The sequence below is a fragment of the Ranitomeya variabilis genome, chromosome 7 (genome assembly GCF_051348905.1).
Source record: "Ranitomeya variabilis isolate aRanVar5 chromosome 7, aRanVar5.hap1, whole genome shotgun sequence".
Lineage (NCBI taxonomy): Eukaryota > Metazoa > Chordata > Amphibia > Anura > Dendrobatidae > Ranitomeya > Ranitomeya variabilis.
Window position 1 is genome coordinate 81,628,350 of NC_135238.1, and position 26,980 is coordinate 81,655,329.

General features: G+C 46.3%; 1 long non-coding RNA gene across 1 annotated transcript in view; it reads left to right on the forward strand.

Moving 5' to 3' along the window:
* LOC143785018 (uncharacterized) overlaps positions 1-26,980 on the forward strand; it is an 86,632-nt gene that overhangs the window by 53,231 nt on the left and 6,421 nt on the right. The window lies entirely within an intron of this gene.

Consider the following 26,980-nt stretch of genomic DNA (forward strand, 5'->3'; position numbering starts at 1 on the left):
TAGCAGTGCATGCAAGATGACCCAGGAATCTCACAGAACTGGAAGAATGGATGAAAATCCCTCAAACAAGAATCAAAAGACTCTTGGCTAGCTACAATAAGCGTTTACAAACTGTGATACTTGCAAAAGGGGGTGCTAATAGGTAATAATCATGCAAGGTGCCCAAACTTTTGCATCGGCCCATTTTTGTTTTTGTAATTTTTTAAAATGAAAAATATATATACAACTCTGGCAAAAATTAAGAGACCACTGCAAAATTTTCAGTTTGTCTGATTTTTCTCTTTATAGATATATTTTTGAGTTAAATTTAAATTGTTCTTTTATTCTATAAACTACTGACAACATGTTTCCGAAGTTCCAAGCAATAACTTCTGTATTTATTTTCTGAAAATGAGAAATGGTCAAAAGAACAAAAAAATGCATTGCTTACAAACCTCAAATAATGCAAAAAAACAAAGTTCATATTAATTTAGAAACAACAATACTAATGTTTTAACTCAGGAAGAGTTTAGAAATCAATATTTTGTGGAATAACCATGATCTTTAATCACAGCTTTCTTGCATCTTGGCGTGCTTTCCACCAGTTTTTCTCACTGCTTTTGGGTGACCTTATGCCACTCCTGGTACAAAAATTTAAGCAGTTCTTCTTTGTTTGATGACTTGTGACTATCTGTATTCCTCTTGATTACATTCCAGAGGTTTTCAATGGGGTTCAGGTCTGGAGATTTGGCTGGCCATGACAGGGCTTTGATGTGGTGGTCCTTCATTCACACCTTGATTGACCTAGCTGTGTGGCATGGTGCATTGTCCTTTTGAAAAAAAAAGTTTTCAGAGTTGAGGAACATTGCCTGAGCAGAAGGAATGAACTGTTTTTTCCAGGATAACCTTGTATGCGGCTTGATTCATACGTCCTTTGCAAAGATTAACCTGCACAATTCCAGCCTTGCTGAAGCATCCCCAGATCATCACTGATCCTCCACCAAATTTCACAGTGGGTCAGGGCCGGTTTTAGACAAAGTGGGGCCCTAGGCAAAAATTTAAAGTGGGGGCCCCAAATGATAACATTGCACTGTGGCCCCCATATTTAGGGGCCTTATATAGGCCAACAGGTCTGCCACTATTAGCTGTACGCAGGGGCGTTGCTAGGGTCAGAAAAGATTGGGGGCCCAAGACAAAGAATTGCCCCCAACCCCCTCTTAATTTTTTTTTAACTCTTCAGATAAAACAGTGGTAACTCTCTGAGAATAGATAATGTAGTAGATGTCACCTGCAGTCCTATGTAACACCACAGATAACACAGTGATATCTGAGTACAGATAATGTAGTAGATGTCACCTGCAGTCCTATGTAACACCAGAGATAGCAGTGATAATTCTCTGAGTACAGATAATTTAGTATATATCACATGCAGTCCTATGTAACACCACAGATAGACATAGCGTTTCAGAGTAAGACTATGTTCACATGCAGCATTTTTTTTTCAGTAGTTTCTTTGAGCAATTTTTTTCACCCGTAGAAAGCAATGAAAAAGTTTAAAAAATGCTGCAAATGTTGCAATGTTGTTTTTCGCTGCGTTTTTTGTGACTAACGCTAACTTTATTAAACATGTGCTGTAGACAAAATGCATACTGTAAAAAACAAACAACAAAAGCTCTAAAGGTACTGTCACACAGTGCAATTTTGATCGCTACGACGGCACGATCCGTGACGTCGCAGCGTCGTATGATTATCGCTCCAGCGTCGTAGACTGCGGTCACACGTTGCAATCACGGCGCTGGAGCGATGCCGAAGTCCCCGGGTAACCAGGGTAAACATCGGGTTACTAAGCGCAGGGCCGCGCTTAGTAACCCGATGTTTACCCTGGTTACCAGCGTAAACGTAAAAAAAACAAACAGTACATACTTACATTCCGGTGTCTGTCCCCCGGCGTTCTGCTTCTCTCCACTGTGTAAGCGCCATAGCCGGAAAGCAGAGCGGTGACGTCACCGCTGTGCTCGCTTTCCGGCCGGCAGGCGCTCACAGTGCAGAGAAGCTGAGACGCCGGAGGACAGACACCGGAATGTGAGTATGTACTGTTTGTTTTTTTTACGTTTACGCTGGTAACCAGGGTAAACATCGGGTTACTAAGCGCGGCCCTGCGCTTAGTAACCCGATGTTTACCCTGGTTACAAGCGAACACATCGCTGGATCGGTGTCACACACAACGATCCAGTGATGTCAGCGGGAGATCAAGCGACGAAAGAAAGTTCCAAACGATCTGCTACGACGTACGATTCTCAGCAGGGTCCCTGATCGCTGCTCCGTGTCAGACACTGCGATATCGTAACGATATCGCTAGAACGTCACGAATCGTACCGTCGTAGCGATCAAAATTGCACTGTGTGACAGTACCCTAAGGGTGTGTGCCCACAATCAGAAAACGCTGCGGGTCGGCTGCTGTGTACTTGTGCAGTGTCCAACCCGCAGCAGCCAGATGTTACAGTATAGTGGATGGGATTTCAAGAAATTCCATCTCTACTATGCGTGCACCGACACCTGCACCTCACCCACAGTGACGGACATGGGGCGCGTCTGTCCAGGCTGCAGCATGTCAATTTATATGGCGCAGACGCGAGTCTCCACAAGAGAAATCTCACCCGTGCAATGTATAGGACGCAGGGATTCCACACGGTTCAATGAACACATGCGGAGTCACCTGTGTTCAAAACATGGCAGCACTTTGGACGCAGCACATGTCCACTGCATCCAAAGGGCTGCCATTTCCGGATCCTCTGCACATACCCTAAACAAATGGGTGTTTTGAAAGCAGTGTTTTTACTGCCAAGAGAGCAGGCTTTGGCTACAAAAAAAAAATGCACCCAAAACGCTGATTCCTATGCACACCTGTACTATATGTGTATAGTTTACCCATATTATTTCATGTTGGAATTCATTTATTTCTATATAATAAATACCCTGATTCAGCAGACAATATCCCTGTCTTGTGTCATCCAGACAGTAGTGACAGGAGGTCGCCCTGTCAGATTACCAGCAGTGATTTAGTGACTGGTCAGAGCCTATGCTGATCCCTGCTGTATGTGACTGTGAAACCTGATCCTACAGCAAACAGCACAGAGCTTCGGGACCACATGAGTAAATCACTGCACTGAGGGGGTTTCAAGGGGGGTTTGGGAGAGACGCTCTGGGACTGCTGCTTCACTGCTGTACACCCTCTGGGCACTTCATACAGGGGCTGCAGAGGCAGGGGGCCCCCTTTCTAGGTGGGGGCCCCAGGCGTCTGCCTGGTCTGCCTGTGCCAAACACCGGCCCTGCAGTGGGTGCAAGACACTGTGGCTTGTATGCCTCTCCAGGTCTCCGTCTAACCATTAGACCATCAGGTGTTGGGCAAAGCTGAAAATTAGACTCCTCAGAGAAGATTACCTTACTCCAGTCCTTTATGGTCCAGTCCTTATGGTCTTTGGCAAACTTCAGCCTGGCTCTCCTTTGCTTCTCATTGATGAAAGGGTTTTTTCTAGCTTTACATGACTTGAGTCCTGCCTCTAGGAGCCTGCTACGAACTGTTCTTACCATGCACTTCACCCCAGCTGCCATTTGCCATTCCTTTTGTAGGTCACTTGATGTCATCCTACGGTTGCTGAGCGACATTTGAATAAGATGATGGTCATCTCGGTCAGTGGAGATTCGTTTTCGCCCTCTGCCGGTCTATAGCTTTGTTGTCCCCAATGTCTGCTGCTTGACCTTGTCGTAATGGACTGCCATCTTAGAAAATTTAAGGATGGAGGCAACATGATGCTCACTGTGTCCCTCTGCTAGTAAAGCCAGAATTGAGTCCTTCTTTTCCTCACTCAAGACTTTTCTTTTCAACTCCTTTGGCATGGTTAAAAGTTATTTTTTCATTCCTATAACTTTTGGGATATTACTAGCACTTGTTTTGCCATCCAGCCTGTCCTACTGCAAGAGGATTGTGAACACCACAGCAGTGTTTTTTATACTTTTCCTCGTTAAATAAGATTTAGTTCATGTGATTGGAGCGCCCCCACACCGCCGCTGGGCCGAGGGGTACCCGGTACCGGGCCGCAGAGTCTCTGTTCTGGGGGGTTGTCACGGTGACTAGACCCGGTCCGTGGCCCTGCCGGTCAGTGGGGAACGTCCGGTGCAATGAGTGATGATAATGGTGCAGTTGTGGGGTGCAGGCCGCGGTAAATAACGAGGACACCAGGTTGCAGTCTCTTTACCTCTTTACTGAAGGTTTTAGAGTCCTCAGTCCAGAGCACTGTTACCAGGGCTGTCAGAGACCGGCCGGTCCAAAGACACATCAGGAGTTCTCTTTACAGGTGGGAATCAGTATCTACCTTCTAGCGCTGGGTGTTGTAGTTCTTCCCTGCTGAGCTCCCGGGATAGTCCTCACAACTGGTTCTGTCTATCTCTGATGTTTGTTCTCTCCGTCCTCCAGATGATATGGTAGGACGCACCCGTATGACGGGGTAGGCCTGGAGTTCTTCCGGGACCCTAGAGTCGCCCCTCTCCCACAGCTGCCTCCGTTGTCTGCTTAGGTGTTAAGTGAGACAGCCAACCTGTAATTGGCTGCCCTGCCGTGGTTTGCAGTGTACTTAAAGTCTCTTACTTGCTCGGCGTTCCGGCCACCGACTGTTTGCGCCTCAGAAGGATGTTGCCTCGGTCTAACAGCACGACTCCTTCTGGTCCCAATTCCTCTTTACTGTATTCCCGTTGTGCACTGGTTAGTTCTGCTCTGAGGAGTCTGCCAGGATCCCATCCCTGACAGGTCCTCTCACTAGCTCTTCCCAGCTACTTCTCTCCGTCTTCCTGTCCAACCCCCAGTTTTACCAGAGTGTGAGGAGTGGCCTACTAGATAGGACCACCCCCCCTGGTGGCCGGAGTGTGAAGTGTAGTGAGGTGTTACCTGATCAGAGAAACTCCTTTAGTGCAATCAGATGTACCACAGCTCCCCATAGTGGCGGAGCCACAGTACTGCAACGACCAGGACTCTGGGGCGCTGCACTCCCCCCCGGTTAAATCCAGTACTCCGGGACTGGGAAAACAAGAACAACAATACATGTTAGCAGGGAACACACAAAATTTTGAAATAGCATAAACAATTAAACATAACAGCGCTTCCCTTTATGGGAGGTGAGAACTCTTGAACGTTGCGAAAATTAGGTCATGCACAGTTTATGACTCTCAGTTCAGTGGTTGAAACAGCGGGGGACCCCGGGTAAACAAAGGGGTCCCCCTGTTTGAAGGTTTTTGAGCAATTCACCGTCCATTACTCTATTGTCCATTTTAAAACCTGTAACAAAAGATATGCACACAAACAATTTCAACTGAATAGCAGCCCTTATTAATACCTCCAAGTTTTGTAGCGGAGGGGAGTTTGATTTTGAGTGCTGCGTGTGGACCTTCGCAGCGCAGGGGTTGCTATTGGCCTAACAGGGCCCGCTATGCTTGCTACTGCTGGTGTAGTGCACTGCCTTCTAGCTACACTTCTAGTGAGTCTGGGTAGCACTGGCAGGTTGGGGCTCTCAGAGCTGCTGCTATCAACAGTGGGTACAGCAGGTTCACCGATAGCAGAGGGAGGATTTGACGGTTCAACGGTCGGCATGGCATCTTCAGGTAAGGCTTGTTGAGGTTGCGGGACCGGATGATCTGGTACCACCATTGTTTCTGGTGGGTCCGGCTGTTGAAACATTAGAACAGGTACCACGATGGCTTGATTTATCTGAGTCCAGGACTGGGGAAAGTCACCAAGGACGATGTGGATCATCTTCTCCTTTTCCACTGGTGGGGAGATTTCTGGGGCCATGTCCCTCTCTCTCAACTTATCGGGGCAGACCTTAAGGTGATCCCTGGATACCGCTGTCGAAGTCTCCCCTCTGTCCTTGCTGATGAGACAGACCTTTGTGTTATCGAAGTCGGATGGCAGGATGGTATACGGTTCCGCTTCCCATTGGTCATCGAGCTTGTGTAATCTCCTCTTTCGTTTAAGTACTTGTTCACCAGGGGACAGGGGAATCGCAGGAGCGTGTTGGTTGTAGTCCCTTTCTTGTTTCTGCCTAGCCTGGGCGAGACTTCTTTCTACACACTCCCGTACCTCGCGGTACCTTCGCTGCCTTTCTGCATCCCAATCGGCATCCGGCGAGGTATCTTCGGGTACTAGGACCCCCATGTCCAGATCAACGGGTAATCGACTAGATCTTCCTCGCATCAGGTACGCTGGAGTACAGTTGGTGGAACTTACTGGGATGTGATTGTACATATCCACCAAGTCAGGCAACTTTATTGGCCACAGGTTCCGTTCCTCCACAGGCAAGGTCTTCAATAAATCGATTACCACTTGGTTCATCTTCTCACACATCCCGTTGGTTTGAGGATGGTACGGTGTGGTTCTGATCTTCTTACACCCGTACAGTTGACAGAATTCTTGGAACACTTCCGCTTCGAATGCAGGTCCCTGATCAGTCAGTACCTTCTCTGGGTAGCCATGGGGCCTACAAAAGTGCTGCTGGAAGGCCCTGGCGGCAGTCCTGGCCGTTAGATCCTTGACAGGTACAACCACCAAAAACCTGGAGTAGTGGTCCACGATGGTAAGGGCGTAGATATAGCCCGACCGGCTAGGTGTCAGCTTCACATGATCCAGCGCGACCAGTTCGAGCGGCCGTTTGGTGATGATAGGCCGCAGGGGAGCCCGTTGACTGTCACGATCCTTCCTGCGCAGACTACATGGACCACACTCCCGACACCACTTCTCAATGGTTCTCTTCATGCCAATCCAATAGAACCTCCCTCGGAGTAGCCTTTCTAGCTTCCTCCATCCGAAGTGTCCGGCTCCATCATGGTAGGCTCCCAGAACCATGGGCGCATCTCGCCTTGGCACCACTATCTGCCACACCAATTCATGAGTACGTGGGTCGATGCTCCTCCTGCACAACTTGCCATCATGGATAAACAGTTTGCTTCTCCCCTTCCACAGCTGTTGGGTTTCTTGTGGGTCATCTGGGCCAGGGTGCAACCCTGCCTGCGTCAAGAGCTCTTTCACCCGACGGACCGCGGGGTCGCCATCCTGGGTTTCCGCCCACCCGTGATGGGGCAGGGGATTCAGCGTGGCATCCGGTTGGTTCTTGTGCCTGTTCTTCACATGATGGGAGTTCTGAGTGGCTTTGGGGCGATGGAATGCAGGCAGCTCCACCTCTTCAAGTGCCTCCGGGTCTTCTCCCGCTTCTGGCAAATTGGGCATTCGGGACAAGGCATCGGCATTGGTATTCTCGTGTCCTGCCCGGTACTTGATGGTGAAATCGTAGTTGGACAGCCGGGCCATCCATCGCTGTTCCAAGGCCCCGAGTTTGGCAGTATCCAGATGCGTTAGCGGATTGTTGTCCGTGAAGACGGTGAATTTCGCGGAGGCCAGGTAGTGTTTGAACCTCTCTGTCACTGCCCAGACAATGGCAAGGAATTCCAGCTTAAAGGAACTGTAGTTGTCAGGGTTCCTTTCCGTGGGATGGAGTTTCCTGCTGGCGTAAGCGATCACCCTTTCTTTGCCTTTCTGGACCTGAGACAGCACGGCTCCTAATCCCACATTGCTGGCATCTGTGTAGAGCACAAACGGTTGGTCGTATTCGGGGTAAGCCAGTACCTCTTCTCCCGTCAGTGCCGACTTCAAACAGGTGAAGGATCCCTCCAGCTCCTCGTTCCAATCAAATGGGGTGTTCCTCCCCTTGGTCTTCTTTGGTTGGCCCACCAACAGGTTTTGCAAGGGTGCGGCCTTCTTGGTGAAGTCCTTAATGAACCTCCGGTAATAGCCTACCAGCCCGAGGAACTGCCAGACTTCGTGGAGGTCACTGGGCTTTGGCCAGTCCTTGATCACTGTGACCTTGTCGGGGTCTGGGGCCACTCCTTCAGCGCTCACCACATGGCCCAGGTACTGCACTTTAGGTTTCAGCAGATGACACTTGGACGGTTTCACCTTTAAGCCGAAGTTGGACAGGGCTTCAAACACCTCGGCCAGGTGCTTCAGATGGTCTTCGTAGGTCTTAGAGAAGACAATGACATCATCCAAATACAGCAGCACAGTTTCAAAGTTCATGTGTCCTAGGCAGCACTCCATCATCCTCTGGAACGTCCCGGGAGCATTGCACAATCCGAAGGGCATGTAGTTGAACTCGCAGAGACCCATTGGTGTCGTGAAGGCCGTCTTCTCTTTGTCCGCCTCCGCTACAGGAACCTGCCAGTACCCACTGGTGAGATCTAAGGTAGAGAAGTAGTTAGCAGATTTTAAGGCCGCCAGAGACTCCTCTATCCTGGGCAGTGGGTATGCGTCCTTATGTGTAATGCGATTCAACTGCCTGTAATCAACACACATCCTCATTGTACCATCTTTCTTTTTAACAAGGACTAACGGAGCTGCCCAGGGGCTACAGCTGTCTCTCACCACCCCAGCCTCCTTCATTTCCCGCAACATGTCCTTGGCACACTGGTAATGAGCTGGGGGTACAGGGCGATATCTCTCTTTTATGGGTCGGTGATCTCCCGTGGGGATGTGATGTTGGATCCCTTTCACCTGCCCAAAATCTAAGGGGTGTTTGCTGAATACCTGCTCGTACTCGTGTACCACCCTGTAGGCTTCCTGTTTTTGATGGGATGGGGTAGAGTCAGTGCCCACATGCAATTCCCGACACCAGTCTTTCAAGTGCTCTGCAGAACCTTTGTTCTCCGCCACGTTTGACGGGACCAAGGGTTCAGGTGTCTGAATCACACTATTATTGACAGTGAACAGTTTGGCGAGCGTGGTATACTTGGTGAGGTGAACCTCTTCCTCCAGTAGGCCTATTGTCTGAATATACGGGTTCTACCAAGGCCTGGTAGTCCTTACCCCTGAGGCCTATGGCTGCCCGACACCATATTAACATCTCACTCCTGGGGGGTATCGCGATGGGGTTTGAATCACTCACAGTGACACGACCAATCTCACCACCAGTCAGCTCTACCCGCTGTCTCCGCATCAGAGCTCTGATTTCCTTCTGCAGGGCACGTTGCTCACTGTGGCCAGCGGTTTCTGCCACCTGTTGCAACAAAACAATAACTTCTGCAAGACAATTTTCTATAACATTAGTACCAAGAGTCATCATGGGATTACATTCTCGACGATCAATATCAACAATCACAATCCCTTGGGCTTTCAATTCCACCCGCCCCACCTTGATGATGACCTCCTTATACCCCACTTGTGGCAACGGCTGACCATTACTGGCTATTATGGTGAAATCATCGTCAGGGCCACGAGTAATATCAGCGTCCTCCCAATACCATTTATAAAGCACGTAAGGTATAGTCGTCACCTGAGAACCGGTGTCCAGCAAAGCGTTCAAGGGGATTCCATCAATCACTACAGGGAGAACTGGTCGTCCTCCAATATACTTGGTTCTCCAATGCTGCGGTCCTGACCGTCCTACTCCTGGGGGTTGGCCCTTTGCCCCAGGGGTTGCTCGTTTAAAGGACAGTACCTTGCAAGGTGGCCCACCTGGTGACATCGGCGGCAGACGGGTCGTCCGTCCTGATGGAAGCGATTGCTGTCCCGGCCTCTGGTCGGTGGGGTCCTCTTCTGTCGCGTCCAGGGGACATCTTCTGGTCCGGAGGCTAGCTGGATCTTTTCTTTGGGGGCCTCCTGTAGGGACTGCACCGTCCGGGCTAGGGCAGCAACGCTCTTGGTTAGCTCTTGCATCTGGAGGCGAAGTCCTGCAGGGGAGTCGTCCTCGAAGCTCTGGGCGTCGGCCTCCGCGGCAACTGGGGTATCCGATGCCACCTCCTGGTGGTATGTGAGAGCGGGGCGCCTGGGTGGCATTGCACGGCTGGGCTGTCGCTCCTGCAATGCCTGGATAGCCTTATCTTTGAATTGCGCAATAGTTAAGTCTGGATTTTGCATGGCCAGGAAGTGCAATTGGCCCCGCTGGTGACTGCACAGGAGCCCCTCAATGAACCGCTCCTTCAGAAGTTTATCCTCATCTTTCATGCTGCCGGGGTCACTCTGCTTAATGGCCCGCATCGCCTCTTGGAGATTAAGGGCATAGTCCCGTAAGCTATCCTGCGGCCTTTGTTTGCATCCATAGAAAGTCAGTTTAATTTCTGTAGCAGTGCGAGTATCGAAGGTGACTTTAAGCTTTGCAAAAATCTGTTGTGCAGTTCCCTTATCCTCGGCGGGCCAGGACTTCAATTCTCTCAGAGCCACCCCAAAGAGTTGGCCGGTTATCATATGAACCTTCTGAGGCTCTGTCAGGGGATAGAGCTCGAGCAGGCTGCAGAGCCCTTCTTTAAAGTCAGTGAATGTATGCGACTCCCCAGAGTATCGTGGGAGCCAGGCCGCTCCGGGCAGGTACGGCATGGAGAAGGGCATTATGGCTTTTGTGTTAGCGGCAGTGTCCGAATGGCTGAGGGGAACAGCGGATTCTGCGGCAACCGGTGGTGGTATTAGGGCCGCGGCTTCACTCGCTGCGGGGACCGGAGCTGCCCCTGCGTCCGCGGCTGCGGCCGCCACCTCCTCTCCTCCCGACTCGGACATGGCTGTCCCTTCCTCCCACTAACCTGCTGGAGGTCGGAGTTCCTCTTCCGGGATTGGCGCCTTACTGCGCTTTCCGTTCCGCGCTTCTTTTGGCTGGTTAAGCTAAGGCTCCTCCCTCCGTGCGCGGCAATGACGAATTTGGCGGTAAATGGCAATACACAGTCCAAGCACAATAAATCACAGTTCCAAGGCACACATGACCTGATTCTTCAGGCTTAAGTAGATCCTGTTCGTGACGCCAAGTTGGAGCGCCCCCACACCGCCGCTGGGCCGAGGGGTACCCGGTACCGGGCCGCAGAGTCTCTGTTCTGGGGGGTTGTCACGGTGACTAGACCCGGTCCGTGGCCCTGCCGGTCAGTGGGGAACGTCCAGTGCAATGAGTGATGATAATGGTGCAGTTGTGGGGTGCAGGCCGCGGTAAATAACGAGGACACCAGGTTGCAGTCTCTTTACCTCTTTACTGAAGGTTTTAGAGTCCTCAGTCCAGAGCGCTGTTACCAGGGCTGTCAAAGACCGGCCGGTCCAAAGACACATCAGGAGTTCTCTTTACAGGTGGGAATCAGTATCTACCTTCTAGCGCTGGGTGTTGTAGTTCTTCCCTGCTGAGCTCCCGGGATAGTCCTCACAACTGGTTCTGTCTATCTCTGATGTTTGTTCTCTCCGTCCTCCAGATGATATGGTAGGACGCACCCGTATGACGGGGTAGGCCTGGAGTTCTTCCGGGACCCTAGAGTTGCCCCTCTCCCACAGCTGCCTCCGTTGTCTGCTTAGGTGTTAAGTGAGACAGCCAACCTGTAATTGGCTGCCCTGCCGTGGTTTGCAGTGTACTTAAAGTCTCTTACTTGCTCGGCGTTCCGGCCACCGACTGTTTGCGCCTCAGAAGGATATTGCCTCGGTCTAACAGCACGACTCCTTCTGGTCCCAATTCCTCTTTACTGTATTCCCGTTGTGCACTGGTTAGTTCTGCTCCGAGGAGTCTGCCAGGATCCCATCCCTGACAGGTCCTCTCACTAGCTCTTCCCAGCTACTTCTCTCCGTCTTCCTGTCCAACCCCCAGTTTTACCAGAGTGTGAGGAGTGGCCTACTAGATAGGACCATCCCCCCTGGTGGCCGGAGTGTGAAGTGTAGTGAGGTGTTACCTGATCAGAGAAACTCCTTTAGTGCAATCAGACGTACCATAGCTCTCCATAGTGGCGGAGCCACAGTACTGCAACGACCAGGACTCTGGGGCGCTGCATGATCACCTAATCAGCACATTAAGTAGAATGAGGTGCACTCTGGTTGGATTTCAACTGACACTTGAATGGAATGGCCGTCAGACATGTAGAGAAGCTGATTTTTATAAAACTGATAAGTAACCTCGTAATTTTTGGGGGTACTCGGTACCGGGTCCCTCTGTCTCGGTTCTGGGGATGTCACGGTGGCCCGACCCGGTCCGTGGCCCTGCTAAGGGGTGCCAAATTAGAGGAATAGTTTGTCAAGTGTTCGTGACGCCACCTGTGGTATTCGGTCAGGGTGACCGACGCTGCTAGGTGTCTGCTGGGGTGATGGAATGGCAGCTAGATGTTATACCTTCCCACAGGTGAAGTATGTCCCCAGGGCTTCCCAGTAAGGTGGATGATGATGGTGTAGGTCGCAGTAAATAACGAGGACACAGGGTTGCAGTCTCTTTACCTTTTACTGTAGACTCAGCGTCCACAATCCAGAGCACTGCTAACAGGGCTGGCTGAATCCGGCCGGTCCAAAGGCACATCCAGAGTTCCCTTTGCAGGTGGAAATCAGTAGCTTTTCTACTAGCGCCTGTGTGTTGTAGTACTTCCCTGCTGAGCACCACGGAATAGTCCTCACAACTGTCGTGTATGTTTCTTATCTTCTCTCTCTGTGTCCCCCAGATGATATGGATAGGATGACCCGTATGACGGGGTAGGCCTGGAGCTATTTTATAGGGACCCTAGAGACGCCCCTCTCCCACAATTTGCCTCCGTTGTCTTCATTAGGTTAAAGGTTGGGCAGCCAACTTGGAATTAACTGTCCTGTCGTTGTTTGAAGTAATGGGTAGAGCCTATTACTCCCTCGGTGTTCCGGCCACCGGCTACACGCCTCAGAAGGATGTTGCCGATCTTAAGGCAGGACTCCTCCTGGTATTATCTCCTTGTGCTGTGATCTCGTTTCTCACTTCTCCACAATATACTCCGCTTCTTGTCCTTTCTTAGGATGCTGCCGCAATGAGGTGCAGGCGCAGCTCCGTAACGTTCTATCTCTTGCTAAGTCTCTGCCAGGATCCCACCCCTGACAGGGCCCTCTGTCTACAGCTCAGATGTTCCTCCTTCTCTCCCTGTCTGCCTGACAGGTCCTTCCTGGGTCTCACCCAAACAGCTTTCTCTCCAACTTCCTATCCAACCCCCAGTGTTACCAGAGTGTGAGGAGTGGCCTACTAGATAGGACCTTTCGCTCCCCCTGGTGGCCGGAGTGTGAAGTGTAGTGTGTGACTGTGATACCTGGTCAGGTGAACTCTTTTAGTACCATCAGACGTACCATCACTCCCCCTGGTGGAAGAGCGACAATACTGCAATGACCAGGACTCTGGGGTGCTGCACATATACTGTATATATATATATATATATATATATATATATATATATATATATATTTGGCCTAAAATACAAAGGAAATGCGTCATCTATAACATTAGGCCTTTTAAAGATCATTTCATCTTCAACTTGCTTAACTGCTCATAATAACAGTAATTTTGACCAGGGGTGCCCAATCTTTTACATGCCACTGTATCTATTAATTTTGCACACCTTGTACACATAAAAAACAGTAATTTCTTGAATGCATTTTATTCTGGTACATATAACACAGACAGCACAGGGATGTAACATGGATAGCATGTATTTAAATTAACCCTTGTCATCCGAAAAAAATGGACATGTCTCAGTGTGGTTTACATAGACACACGGTCCATGTGAAAACACGGACATGTGAAGATCACCATAGGATTTAATAGGTATGTGTGGATATGTGTCTCTGGTTCGTGTAAAAAACGAATGCTACAAATACCAGAGACACGCACATGTGAAGGGGCCTAAAATGGGATTTGTGTGGGATATTGTGGTTTCTTAGCTAGTGAAAAAGGAAGAAGCTTAATGTGTCCATTTATAATTTTGTAAACTTTAAACAGGAGGTTCATTTACAAGTTAGATCAAACAAAATTCATCATCAGTCATGGCTTCTATAAAAAATTAAGTCACGAAACCAGTGTGAGTCAAGTGTTTCTTTAAGGGTATATTCCCCTGGGGTTAATACAGATCTGATTTTTCACTATATATTTCAGTGCGGAAAAGACTCTACTTATTTTTGTAGCCTTTGTGAATGAGATTTTAAGGAATGTCATCCGCATTGTGGGAAAAAGTCATCAGCCTAAATTGACTGGGGAATGGAAGTTTACGGTACGGCTATCACTGAGGTTTCCACCATTTGTAATGAAGAGGGTGAAATATGTGGACAATCTACACTTATTCTGCAATGGACTTTCTGCCATTATACCATTGCTGAAAAGCTGCAGTACATATGGCATGTGGGAATGTCCACCTATTATACCTTTTGATATTATAATCCTGGTTGTGATATATCCATCCCTGTAATTATAGCATTATTAGATTGATAAAATAGGTGAGGATCCTCAGATACTCTGCTGACAATGGAGACCAGCCAAGGTGAGCACCACCCAAACAAGTCCCATTGCTGATACTTTGGTCAATACAGGGAGGCAACCAAGAAAAAATGGATCCCTTTTAGTTGGTTAATTCATACCTGACATAAGCTTAGTTATAATTACTGTGTATTATTAACAGATAACATATTAGCAATTCTGTAGAAATTCTACTTATGAAGGGTAATAATGGCTTCAGCTGGGAAGTTTCTTCCGTAGCCTACCCCCAGCTGCTACTCTGTATTCTAGAGCTGCTCGCCTGTCACTGTAATGTAAAGTAATAGTGTATCAGTGGCAGCTGAGATGGGAAAGAGGACCAGAGGGAATAAGCTGAGGCAACGAGAAAGATGCAAAAATATACAAGGCAGGATTTCTCGCAGAACTGTAGACAGTCGTTAAGGAGAACGCTTTGACATCCACGTGAGCAAACACCTGCTCTCTTAATGCAGCCATCTAAGCAAGTAACCCACTGAGAGAGGTTTGTGGGATTGAGAATATACATCAAGCCAGTAAATGCTGAACTACATTATCACATGCTGCATATTGCTAGGTGAGAAGTGTAGTAGACAAAGGTAATTCCAAAAGCCCCTCATTATTTACTGCACACGTAGCACATATACACAGATAACGCTTCTTACATTGTATTGCCCATTATACAGTAATATTTGGCAGATTATAGAAAACACAATTTTACTTCCATTTAAAATAATTTTCAACTAAACACTTGGCAGGCGGCAGAACTGAAATTCCTAAATACAGGTTGTTACAGTCCAGATGCACTGGAAGGTTTAGCATATCTGTTGTAGGTAATGGCTGGAAATAAACGCCTGCATCGTAACATTTACACACTTGGGTTGGATTAGACTTTAGATTTCCATTTCAGCACAGTTTCTGTTTTGCACATTGCAGGTTATTAGTGTATCTGGACCAAAAAGACTTCACTGTAGCATTCCCAATGTATACTTCTCACATAGCAGGGGTGCTGCATAAAGCTACAAAGGGTTAAGCACGCACCTACATCTCAAACCTACTGCTTCTGTCAATGTAATCTGCGGTTACATTTTGCAGCATGAGCATGAGATTTCTTAAACGCTGATGGTCTGTGCCTGCATGTAAAAAAAACCAGCCACTTTTCTGCAAGTGATTGGCATCAATTCAAAAGACAGTTTAACTGGCAACACATAGTGCTGCGCGAGACTTTGTATGCGATCGGACCACAAATAGTAATTGTGCCCCAACATAATTATCCCACATCATCCAATCTCCCCACTCCATTATATTCATTGATAAAATTATTTAATATGACCAAACCAGAGTAGTAACTAGACTCTGATCGGCCCCTGTACAAAGTTTGGACCTGGGTCTTCCCCGGCATGTTGGTCAGATGTATGGGCCTTTTTGTGTTCTAAATACCATAAAGACATACATGATAACCCCCCTACCCCTTCTTTATGTAGTAATGTCCTGCATCCTGTACTAACGTCTCCCATCCTGGGCCCTTCCAGGTATATACAGCTCTGGCAAAAATAAAGAGACCACCACATCAAAACCCTGTCATGGGCAGCCCAATCTCCAGACCTGAACCCAATTGAAAACCTCTGCAATATAATCAAGAGGATGTTGGATAGTCATAAGCCATCAAACAAAGAAGGACTGCTTACATTTTTGTGCCAGAAGCAGTGTGAAAGACTGGTGGAAAGCATGCCAAGACGCATGAAAGCTGTGATTAAAAATCATGGTTATTCCACAAAATATTGATTTCTGAACTCTTCATGGTTCATATGTCCCTAATCCTGGGGCCCTTCCTGCAATATATGACCTCAAGCCTGGTATATATGTCCCCCATTCTGGTATATACCGTATGTTCCCCATCCTGGCATATATGTCCCCCATCCTGGGCCCCTCTTTGCTATATATGTATGCAATTGTAGGCACCTTCATTGTATATATGTTCCTTGTTCTGCATATAAATATAATTCCTTCCCAACTTCCACCACTCCCTCGACGTGCAGCGTCCTCTTTGTTGTCCCCCATCTTGGTATATATGTCCCTAATCCTGAGCTCCTTACTGGTATAAATGTCCCCTTTCTTGGTATCTATTTCAACCATCCTGGTATATATGTTCACTATCCTTGACTCCTTCCTGGTATATATGTCCCCCATACTTGTCCCCTTCCTGGTATATATATCTGCAATCCTGGGCCCCTTCCTGGTGTATATGTACCCAATCCCAGGCACCTTCCTGGTATATATGTCCACCATATTGGTATAAATGGTATATTTGTCCCTCATCCAGGTAGATATGTCCCCCATCAATGGGCCCATCCTGGTATATATGTACCCAATCTTGGTATTTATGTCACCCATCCTGATATATACAGGTGCTTCTCACATATTTAAAATATCATCAAAAAGTTAATTTATTTCAGTTCTTCAATACAAAAAAATGAAACTCATATTATATAGAGTCATTACCAACATAGTGATCTATTTCAAGTGTTTATTTCTGTTAATGTTGATGATTATTGCTTACAGTCAATGAAAACCCAAAAGTCATTATCTCAGTAAATTAGAATTCTTTATAACACCAGTCTCAAAAAATGATTTTAAAATCCGAAATGTTGGCCTACTGAAATGTATGTTCAGTAAATGCACTCAATACTTGGTCGGGGCTCTTTTTGCATCAAATACTGCATCAATGCTATGTAGCATGGAGGCAATCAGCCTGTGACACTGCTGAGATGTTATGGAAGCCCAGGTTGCTTTGATAGCAGCCTTCATCTTGTCTGCATTGTTGGGTCTGGTGTCTCTTGGTTTCTCTATGGGGTTAAGGTCATGTGAGCTTGCAGTACAATCAAGCACAGTGATACTGTTGTTTTCAAACCAGGTATTGGTACTTTTAGCAGTGTGGACAGATGTCAAGTCCTGCTGGAGGTTGAAATATCCATATCCAAAAAGGTTTTCGGCAGAGGGAAGCATGAAATGCTCTAAAATTTCCTGGTAGAAGGCAGTGCTGACTTTGGTCTTGATAAAACACCAGCAGATGACATGGCTCCCCAAACCATCACTGATTGTGAAAACTTTACACTAGCCCTCAAGCAGCTTGGATTATGGCCTCTCTACTCTTCCTCCAGACTCTGGGACCTTGATTTCCAAATGAAATGCAAAATTTACTTTCATCAGAAAGCAACATCTTGTACCAATGAGCCAGAGTCAAGTACTTTTTCTCCTTGGCCCAGGTAAGATGCTTCTGGTGTTGTCTATTGGTCATGAGTGGCTTGACACAAGGAATGCGACACTTGCAGCCCATGTCCTGGAAACATCTGTGTGTGGTGGCTCTTGAAGCAATGACTCCAGCAACAGTCCACTCCTAGTGAATCTCCCCCAAATTTTTGAATGACCTTTTCTTAACAATCCTTTGAAGGCTGCGGTTATCCCTGTTGCTTGGTTGCTTGTGCACCTTTTTCTACCACACTTTTTCCTTCCACTCAACTTTCCATTAATATGCTTGGATACAGCACTCTGAACAGGCAGCTTCTTTAGCAACGATCTTTTGTGGCTTACACTCCTTGTGGAGTGTGTCAATCACTGCCTTGTGGACATCTATCACATCAGCAGTCTTCCCCATGATTGTGGAGCCTACTGAAACAGACTAAGGGACCTTTTTTAAATGCTTAGGAAGCTTTTGCAGGTGCTAATTATTCTAATTTATTAAGATAATGACTTTTGGGTTTTCATTGGCTGTAAACCATAATCATCAACATCAACAAAGACGCAGACTTTGGTCCAAACTGCAAAAATATAAGGTATTGCAAAGTGATATCACATGCAATTACAAGCTCTCCTTACAAAGGCATTATAGCTTTTATCTTTAAGTGAGCCATGATGATTACCGTATGTCAGATACATTCGCAAAGATAGGATCCATCAGATTTCCTTAGGGATCCTGTTTTTAATGACATGAATAGATCTGCAGACTTTGCTTTTCTGGTAGTAAAAAAAATACTGGAACTATTGACAAATTAGTATAAAAAACCTCCTTAACTCATAATGTGATTAATTTATTAGATTTTTTTCTCCTACTAATTAATTTCCAGTTTCATAGGCTTTTCAGAGAAGCTGAAGGTATGCTGCCGTCTCTTCATTTAGCTGACTGAAATAGGTCCTGGGGTTCATACTCTCAATGAACAAATATTAAAAAGAAATCTCAATAAGAAACTTTTTTTTTAATTTTTAAACTCAATATTAATATAAAATTATTTATTTTTTAAATTTTTTCGGTTGTTTTCAATTTTATCTGCAACTAGCTGAAGGGCCCGGCATTGCCTGGGCATAGTAAATATCTGTGGTTAGTTATAGCACCTCACTTCTCTTATTTTCCCATCACACCTCTCATTTTCCCCCTCACATCTTTCATTTTCCCCCTCACATCTCTCATTTTCTCCCTCACACCTCTCATTTTCCCCCTCACTCCTCTTATTTCCCCCTCACTCCTCTCATTCCCCCCTCACTCCTCTCATTCCCCCCTAACACTTGTCATTTCAACCTCACTTCTATCATTTTCCAATCACTCCACTATTTTCCCTCACTCCTCTCATTTTGCACTCACACCTTTTCATTTTCACCTCACACCTCTCATTTTCACCTCACACCTCTCATTTTCCCCTCACTATATACATGTTTGTTATCTCCCTTGTATATAGTATACACCTGTATGTCATCTCCTTTATATAGTATATACCTGTATGTCATCTCCCCTGTAAATAGTATATACCTGCTGTATGTCATCTCCTCCTGTGTATTGTATATACCTATGTGTCATCTCCTCCTGTATATAGTATATACCTGTATGTCACCTCTTCTGTATATAGTATATACCTGTATGTCATCTCCTCCTATATATAGTATATACTTGTATGTCATCTCCTGTATATAGTATATACCTGTATGTCATCTCCCCTGTATATAGTATATACCTGCTGTATGTCATCTCCTCCTCTATATACCTATGTGTCATCTCCTCTTTTATATAGTATATAGCTGTATGTCATCTCCTCCTGTATATAGTATATACGTGTGTCATCTCCTCCTGTATATACTGTAGTATATACCTGTATGTCATCTCCTCCTGTATATAGTATATACCTGTAAGTCATCTCCTCCTGTATATAGTATATAGCTGTGTGTCATCTGCTCCTGTATATAGTATATACCTATGTGTCATCTCCCCTGTATATAGTATGTACCTGTATGTCATCTCCTCCTGTATTAGACCTCATTCACACGTTATTTGGTCAGTATTTTTACCTCAGTATATGTAAGCTAATTTGGCAGCCTGACAAATCCCCAGCCAACAGGAAGCCCACCCCCTGGCAGTATATATTAGCTCACACATACACATAATAGACAGGTCATGTGACTGACAGCTGCCGTATTTCCTATATGGTACATTTGTTGCTCTTGTAGTTTGTCTGCTTATTTATCAGATTTTTATTGAAGGGTAATACCAGACTTGTGTGTGTTTTAGGGCGAGTTTCATGTGTCAAGTTGTGTGTGTTGAGTTGCATGTGGCGACATGCAAATAGCGACTTTTGTAAGATGAGTTTTGTGTGGCGACATGCGTGTAGCAGCTTTTTGTGTGTCGAGTTGCATGTGACTGGTTAGTGTAGCAAGTTGTGTGCAGCCAGTTTTGCGCATGGCGAGTTTTGCAAGTGGTGAGTTTTATGTGTGGTGCGTTTTGCATATGTGCAAGTTTTGTGTGAGGCAACTTTTGCATGTGTTGCAACTTTTGTGCATGTGGCAATTTTTCCGCGTGTGCAAGTTTTGCATCTGGCGAGTTTTCCATGAGGTGAGTTTTGCACGTGTGGTGTGGCTAGTTTTGCGTGAGCCTAGCTTTGCATGTGGTGAGTTTTTCATTTGGCGAATTTTGCGCATGGCGAGTTTTGAGTGGTGACTTTTGTGTTTCGACTTTTATGTGGGAAGGTTGGTGTATGTTTGGTGAAATGTGTGCTGAGGGTGGTATATGTGTTTTCTAGCACGTGGTAGTGTGTGGCGCATTTTGTGTGTGTTCATATCCCCGTGTGTGGTGAGTATCCCATGTCGGGGCCCCACCTTAGCAACTGTATGGTATATACAGTTATATGAAAAAGTTTGGGCACCCCTATTAATCTTAAGCTTAATGTTTTATAAAAATTGTTTTTTTGCAAAAGCTATTTCATTTTCATATATCTAATAACTATTGGACACAGTAATGTTTCTGCCTTGAAATGAGGTTTATTGTACTAACAGAAAATGTGCAATCTGCATTCAAACAAAATTTGACAGGTGCATAAGTATGGGCACCTCACCAGAAAAGTGACATTAATATTTAGTAGATCCTCCTTTTGCAAAAATAACAGCCTCTAGTCGCATCCTGTAGCTTTTAATGAGTTCCTGGATCCTGGATGAAGGTATTTTTGACCATTCCTCTTTACAAAACAATTCCAGTTCAGTTAAGTTTGATGGTCGCCGAGCATGGACAGCCCTCTTCAAATGATCCCACAGATGTTCAATGATATTCAGGTCTGGGGACTGGGATGGCCATTCCAGAACAGTGTAATTGTTCCTCTGCATGAATGCCTGAGTAGATTTGTTTCGGTGTTTTGGATCATTGTCTTGCTGAAAGATCCACCCCCTGCGTAATTCAACTTTGTCATTGATTCATGAACATTATTGTCAAGAATCTGCTGATACTGAGAAAATCCACGCGACCCTCAACATTAACAAGATTCCCGGTGCCGGCATGGCCACACAGCCCCAAAGCATGATGGAACCTCCACCAAATTTTACTGTGGGTAGCAAGTGTTTTTCTTGGAATGCTGTGTTTTTTTGCCACCATGCATAACGCCTTTTTGTATGACCAAACAACTCAATCTTGGTTTCATCAGTCCACAGGACCTTCTTCCAAAAAGAAATTGGCTTCTCCAAATGTGCTTTTGCATACCTCAGCCGACTCTGTTTATGGCGTGCTTGCAGAAACGGCTTCTTTCGCATCACTCTCCCATACAGCTTCTCCTTGTGCAAAGTGTGTTGTATAGTTGACCGATGCACAGTGACACCATCTGCAGCAAGTTGATGCTGCAGCTCTCTGGAGGTGGTCTGAGGATTGTCCTTGACTGATCTCACCATTCTTCTTTTCTGCCTTTCTGATGTTTTTCTTGGCCTGCCACTTCTGGCCTTAACAAGAACTGTACCTGTGTTCTTCCATTTCCTTACTATGTTCCTCACAGTGGAAATTGACAGGTTAAATCTCTGAGACAGCTTTTTGTATCCTTCCCCTGAACAACTATGTTGAATAATCTTTATTTTTAGATCATTTGACAGTTTTGAGGAGCCCATGATGCCACTCTTCAGAGGAGATTCAAACAGGAGAACAACTTGCAAGTGGCCACTTTAAGTAGATTTTCTCATGATTGCATACACCTGGCTATGAAGTTCAAAGCTCAATGAGGTTACAAAACAAAAAAAAGTGCTTTAGTAAGTCAGTAAAAAGTAGGTATGAGTATTAAAACAAGAAAATGATAAGGGTGCCCATACTTATGCACCTGTCAAATTTTGTTTGAATGCAGATTGCACATTTTCTGTTAGTACAATAAACCTCATTTCAAGGCAGAAACATTACTGTGTCCAACAGTTATTAGATATATGAAAATATATAAAAATATATAAAATATATAAAATATATAAAAAAAACAATTTTTATAAAACATTAAGCTTAAGATTAATAGGGGTGCCCAAACTTTTTCATATAACTGCACTCTTTGCCGCCATCGCTCTCATTCTTTAAGTCCCCCTTGTTCACAGCTGGCAGCTATCAATTTGCCTCCAACAGTTTTCCTTTCACTTTTTCCCCATTACATAGATAGGGGCAAAATTGTTTGGTGAATTGGAAAGCGCGGGGTTAAAATTTCACCTCACAACATAGCCTATGACGCTCTCGGGGTCCAGATGTGTGACTGTGCAAAATTTTGTGGCTGTAGCTGCGACGGTGCAGATGCCAATTCCGGACACACACACATACATACACACACACATTCAGCTTTATATATTACATAAGTACTGTATATACTCCAGTATAAGCCGACCCGAGTTTAAGCCAAGACCCCTAATTTGGCCACAAAAACTGGGAAAACTTAATGACTCGAGTATAAGCTTAGGGTGGGAAATGCAGCAGCTACTGGTAAATTTCATATATAAAGATACCAATAAAGTAAAATTGATTGAGACATCAGTAGGTTAAATGTTTTTGTATATCCATGTTGAATCAGGAGCCCCATATAATGCTCCATACAGTTCATGATGGGCCCCATACGATGCTCCATAAAGTTCATGATGGGCCCCATAAGATGCTCCATACAAAAATGTGCCCCATTAAATGCTGCACAAAGGATAATAATGGCCCCATAAGATGCTCCATATTAAAATATGCCCCATATAATGCTGCACAAACGTTAATGATGGCCCTATAAGATGCTCCATAGAATAATGTGCCCCATATAATGCTCCATAAATGTTGATGGCCCTATAAGATGCTCCATAGAATAATATGCCCTATATGCTGCTCCATAAAGGTTGATGGCCCCGTAAGATGCTCCATAGAATAATATGCCCTATATGCTGCTCCATAAAGGTTGATGGCCCCATAAGATGGTCCATAGCATAATATGCCCCATATGCTGCTCTATAAAGGTTGATGGTGTTAGGGCTGGCGGAAAGCACCGAGTATATTTAGATATTATTATTGGTGCATTGCAGCCCGGGGTCCACCGTGCAAGAGACCAACCTGCTGCTAGCAAATGGTGGCACAATATGGCAGTAGAAGCAAACTCTGTTACTTCACAGAGTCGAACAGAAGGGAAAACGCTGTGCCCTGTTAGCATCACAGGGGAACACAGCTGCCTAACAGAGCAAAAGCAATCAATGGTCAGGGAGTAGCAAGCACACAAACACTTCCTCTCCGGTGGAGCTGGAATTCTAATGGCTTTACGTCAGCCCTGAATTCACCATACAAACTCCTCACCGGAGGTGACGGTATTTTAGTAGCTTATTTCAGCCGGACCCTGACCACAAGCAGACAAGACCACTGAGTAGCTAAAGCTCATATCATAAGCTGATACTAGCGCATGGCCGTGCGGCCATGCAAAACTTTTATAGCTGCAACAACTTCAGGACCTTCATAGAGGACCAATGGGAGCTGCTACAGTACCTGAGCAACTTCAGGACCTTCCTAGAGGACCAATGGGAGCTGCCACAGTACCTGAATATGTGACCCCCTGACCTCCAATGAGAGGTCTTACCCCGGGTATGCTCAGAAAGGGAAAAGCAGGACTTAGTCCCAGAGATGTCTGCTCGCCGCTGACCAGTACTGGCTACAATGGCTGAGCCTGTAAAGGCAGCAGTAACCATCCACACAGTATCAGGCTGAGCCAGACGCTGGAACCAATGTCTCCGCTGAGCAGGCTCCACTGTGGCTGGAGAAGAATGGGAGACCACAGCGGAGATGGTTCGAGATTCCCCCTGTGCAGAGGTGGGAACTCGATCCATAACATTACCCCTTCCTTGGGCCTCGCTACCCTTGAAAGCAGCAATGAGCTGTGGAGCTCAAATGTGCTCAGCAGGCTCCCAGGACCTGTCCTCTGGGCCATAACCCTTCCAGTTCACCAAATAGAATTTTTTGCCACATGCCACCTTGCACCCCAAAATAGCGTTCATCTCGTAATCGTCCGTAGGTGAACCCGATGTCCCGGCAGATGACTCAGAAAACCGGGACATGTATACGGGCTTCAAGAGGGACAAATGAAAGGTGTCGTGATACCTAGGCATGGAGGAAGGGCCAGACGGTAGACCACAGGGTTAACCTGTTTGAGGACCTTGAAGGGACCCAAGTAGCGAGGTGCAAACTTAGTGGACTCAACTAGCAGCCTGATGTTACGGACGGAGAGCCACACCAAGTCGCCAGGAGCAGAGGTCGGAGCGGGGCGCCGATGTGCAACGGTGAATATCGCATGGCTCACCCTTCCCCATCATACTCACCCTCCTGGCGCGGTCCCGACTTCTCCAATGGTCTCCGGCGAGCGCCAGCAGCTTGTTCCCGTGTTCAGCGGTCACATGGTACCGCTCATTAAAGTAATGAATATGTGCGTCACACCTATGGAAGTGGAGGCGCATCCATATTCATTACTTTAATGAGCGGTACCACGTGACTGCTGAACACAGGAAGAAGCTGCTGCACCAAGGACCATCTGAGAAGCAGGGACATGCAGAGAACGCACCGGGAGGGGGTTAGTGTGATGTGACAGCCGCCACTCCTGCCACTCCCCCTCCCCTGTCGACCCCCTGGGACAATTACTTGAGTATAAGCCGAGCATATATCGGCTTATACTCGAGTATATATGGTAATTAAAAGTGCAAACAATTATGGTATACTTTTCTATGCAGATAGTAGTCAAGTAGGACTCCTGAATGACAATACAAAACTATTGTCTAATTTCAACCTCCATTATAATAGTAAATGTAGGATTTGAGTGATGGTATGACATCTTTTTAGATCTTTTGATGTTCCTAGACAGAGAGGGACAACGGACAAAAGAAAAAAATAAATAAGAAAAATTCTAGGATGTATAACGCAATGTACACATTATTTTACTAAATACCTTCATATAAAATAGCATTGCCACATTAAAATGGTGCACTAACATATACCAGCCCAACTCCAATGGATAAATGAAATGCTATGGATACATTTGGTTTATATGCTGAAGCTTTGGGACATATTCATCTAACATAGTCTCTAAATTTTATGTGAACATAGCCTAATAATGATAAAACCTGCCCTCCCAAATCCCCACATGTAATCACCTCTCTAAAGTGCATGTCATATACTGAGAAGACAAAGCGTGTTATGGTACCATAGTAACACGTGGCACATGGTATCCAAGTGTGTGATGACAGTCAGCATATCAGTAATACCACAGAGAGGGGCAGGTCAGAGAATCTGCTAGGAAGTGCACAGGTTTTGTCTACAGGAGTGCATGTGGAATGCCTGCCAGGGCCATGGGGTACTCGGTACCGGGTCCAGTACTTAAAGGGGATGTGTCACGGAGGCGATGACCCGGTCCATGGCCCTGGGTGCCCAAGTAAAAGGGAATGACCTTTAAATGGGTTTGAACAAAGTTTGTGTTCGTGACGCCACCTGTGGTATTCGGTCAGGGTGACTGACACTGCTTAAAGGGGTCCTATGGGGTGATGTTGTGGCAGCAGAGATGGTATGGCTTCCTTCAGGTGAAGCTGGGTCCCCAGGGCTCCCGGTGTATAGATAGAGATGGTGATTGATGTAGCAAGAAACGGAGGACATGGGTTTGCAGTCTCTTTACCTGGTTTACTGAAGAATTCAGACAGCCACAGTCCAGGATACTGAATCACAGAGGTCAATGGTCCGGCCAGCTTGGAAGTGAGTTGGGAGTCCCCCTTACCAGGTGGGGTTAGAAGCCTTCCATTTAGCGCTATGGTGTAGTCCCTTGCTGCCTTGAGCCTCTCACAAGGTCCTCACGTGTTCTCTCTGTCCTACAGGTTGGTAGGACACTAACCAATATGACAGGTGGCTCGAGCTTTTTTACAGGATCTCTATCATGACCCGGGCTCTCTGTGCCACTGTGTCTTCAGGTGTAAGGGCGGACAGGTGACTTGTAATCCAGCTGTCTTGCTGGTTTCTGCTGTGAGACGTTGAGTCCCTCACAACCCCGGTCTTCTGGCTACTGGTGTCTGCACTCAGTGGGGAGGGAGGTAGCTCAGTCACAGCTAACCCCCCAGTTCTTCACTCTCCTGTGCCTCACTTCCCCTACACACTCACAACAATCTGTTCTGCTTTCTCTTCCCTTGCTCTTTCCAGGAGCTGCAGCACCTCTCGTGGCTGCATGGCCCCTCTCATCCTCTCTCCTCTGTCTCTCTGACAGACTAACTCAAATCACTTTCCCTCCAGACCAATATATATATATATATATATATATATATATATATATATATATATATAGGGGAGCCAACCACAAGCTGGATCAGAGCTCCCTCTTCTGGCCTGAAGTATGAACATGTTGTATGCTTGTGATTACATAAGAGAGATAAGATAAGGGAGATTCTTCCCCATGAGGAAAGCAATGTCACTGTAACAACCAGGAACCTGGAGTGTTACACATGGAAGTCCAATTTCCACTATTTCTCAGTTGCAGCTTCAGAATGTACCATCACTGAACTATAGCCCAGCAGCTTCACTGAAGTGTATCCAAGCTGTCACAGTTGTAACAGTGGTGGGAGCTCATAGATTGTCCCCCGACACGCAAGGGTTAAATGTATTTTATGCTTACGTATGTGGCAAAGGTATGATACCCACTGGGGATGAAGTTGGCTGGGACAGGGTTAACTGTAGTGGCCAGCCAAGTTTGGGAGGGGGAACTGAGAGTCAGTGGCAAGTGCAGGAAATTACAGTTAGTCTGTGTGAGGGCAGCACAGAGTAACGCAGCAGGTCTGAGGCTGCTAGGGACAGCGTAAGCCTAATACTTAGGGCAGTGGATTGCTGCAACCTTGAGATGGACGTCGAGGTCCAACAAATTATCAATGACATGTCACCCAGCTTTCTAAGTTTCCACAGTTATTCCAGAACAAATCTT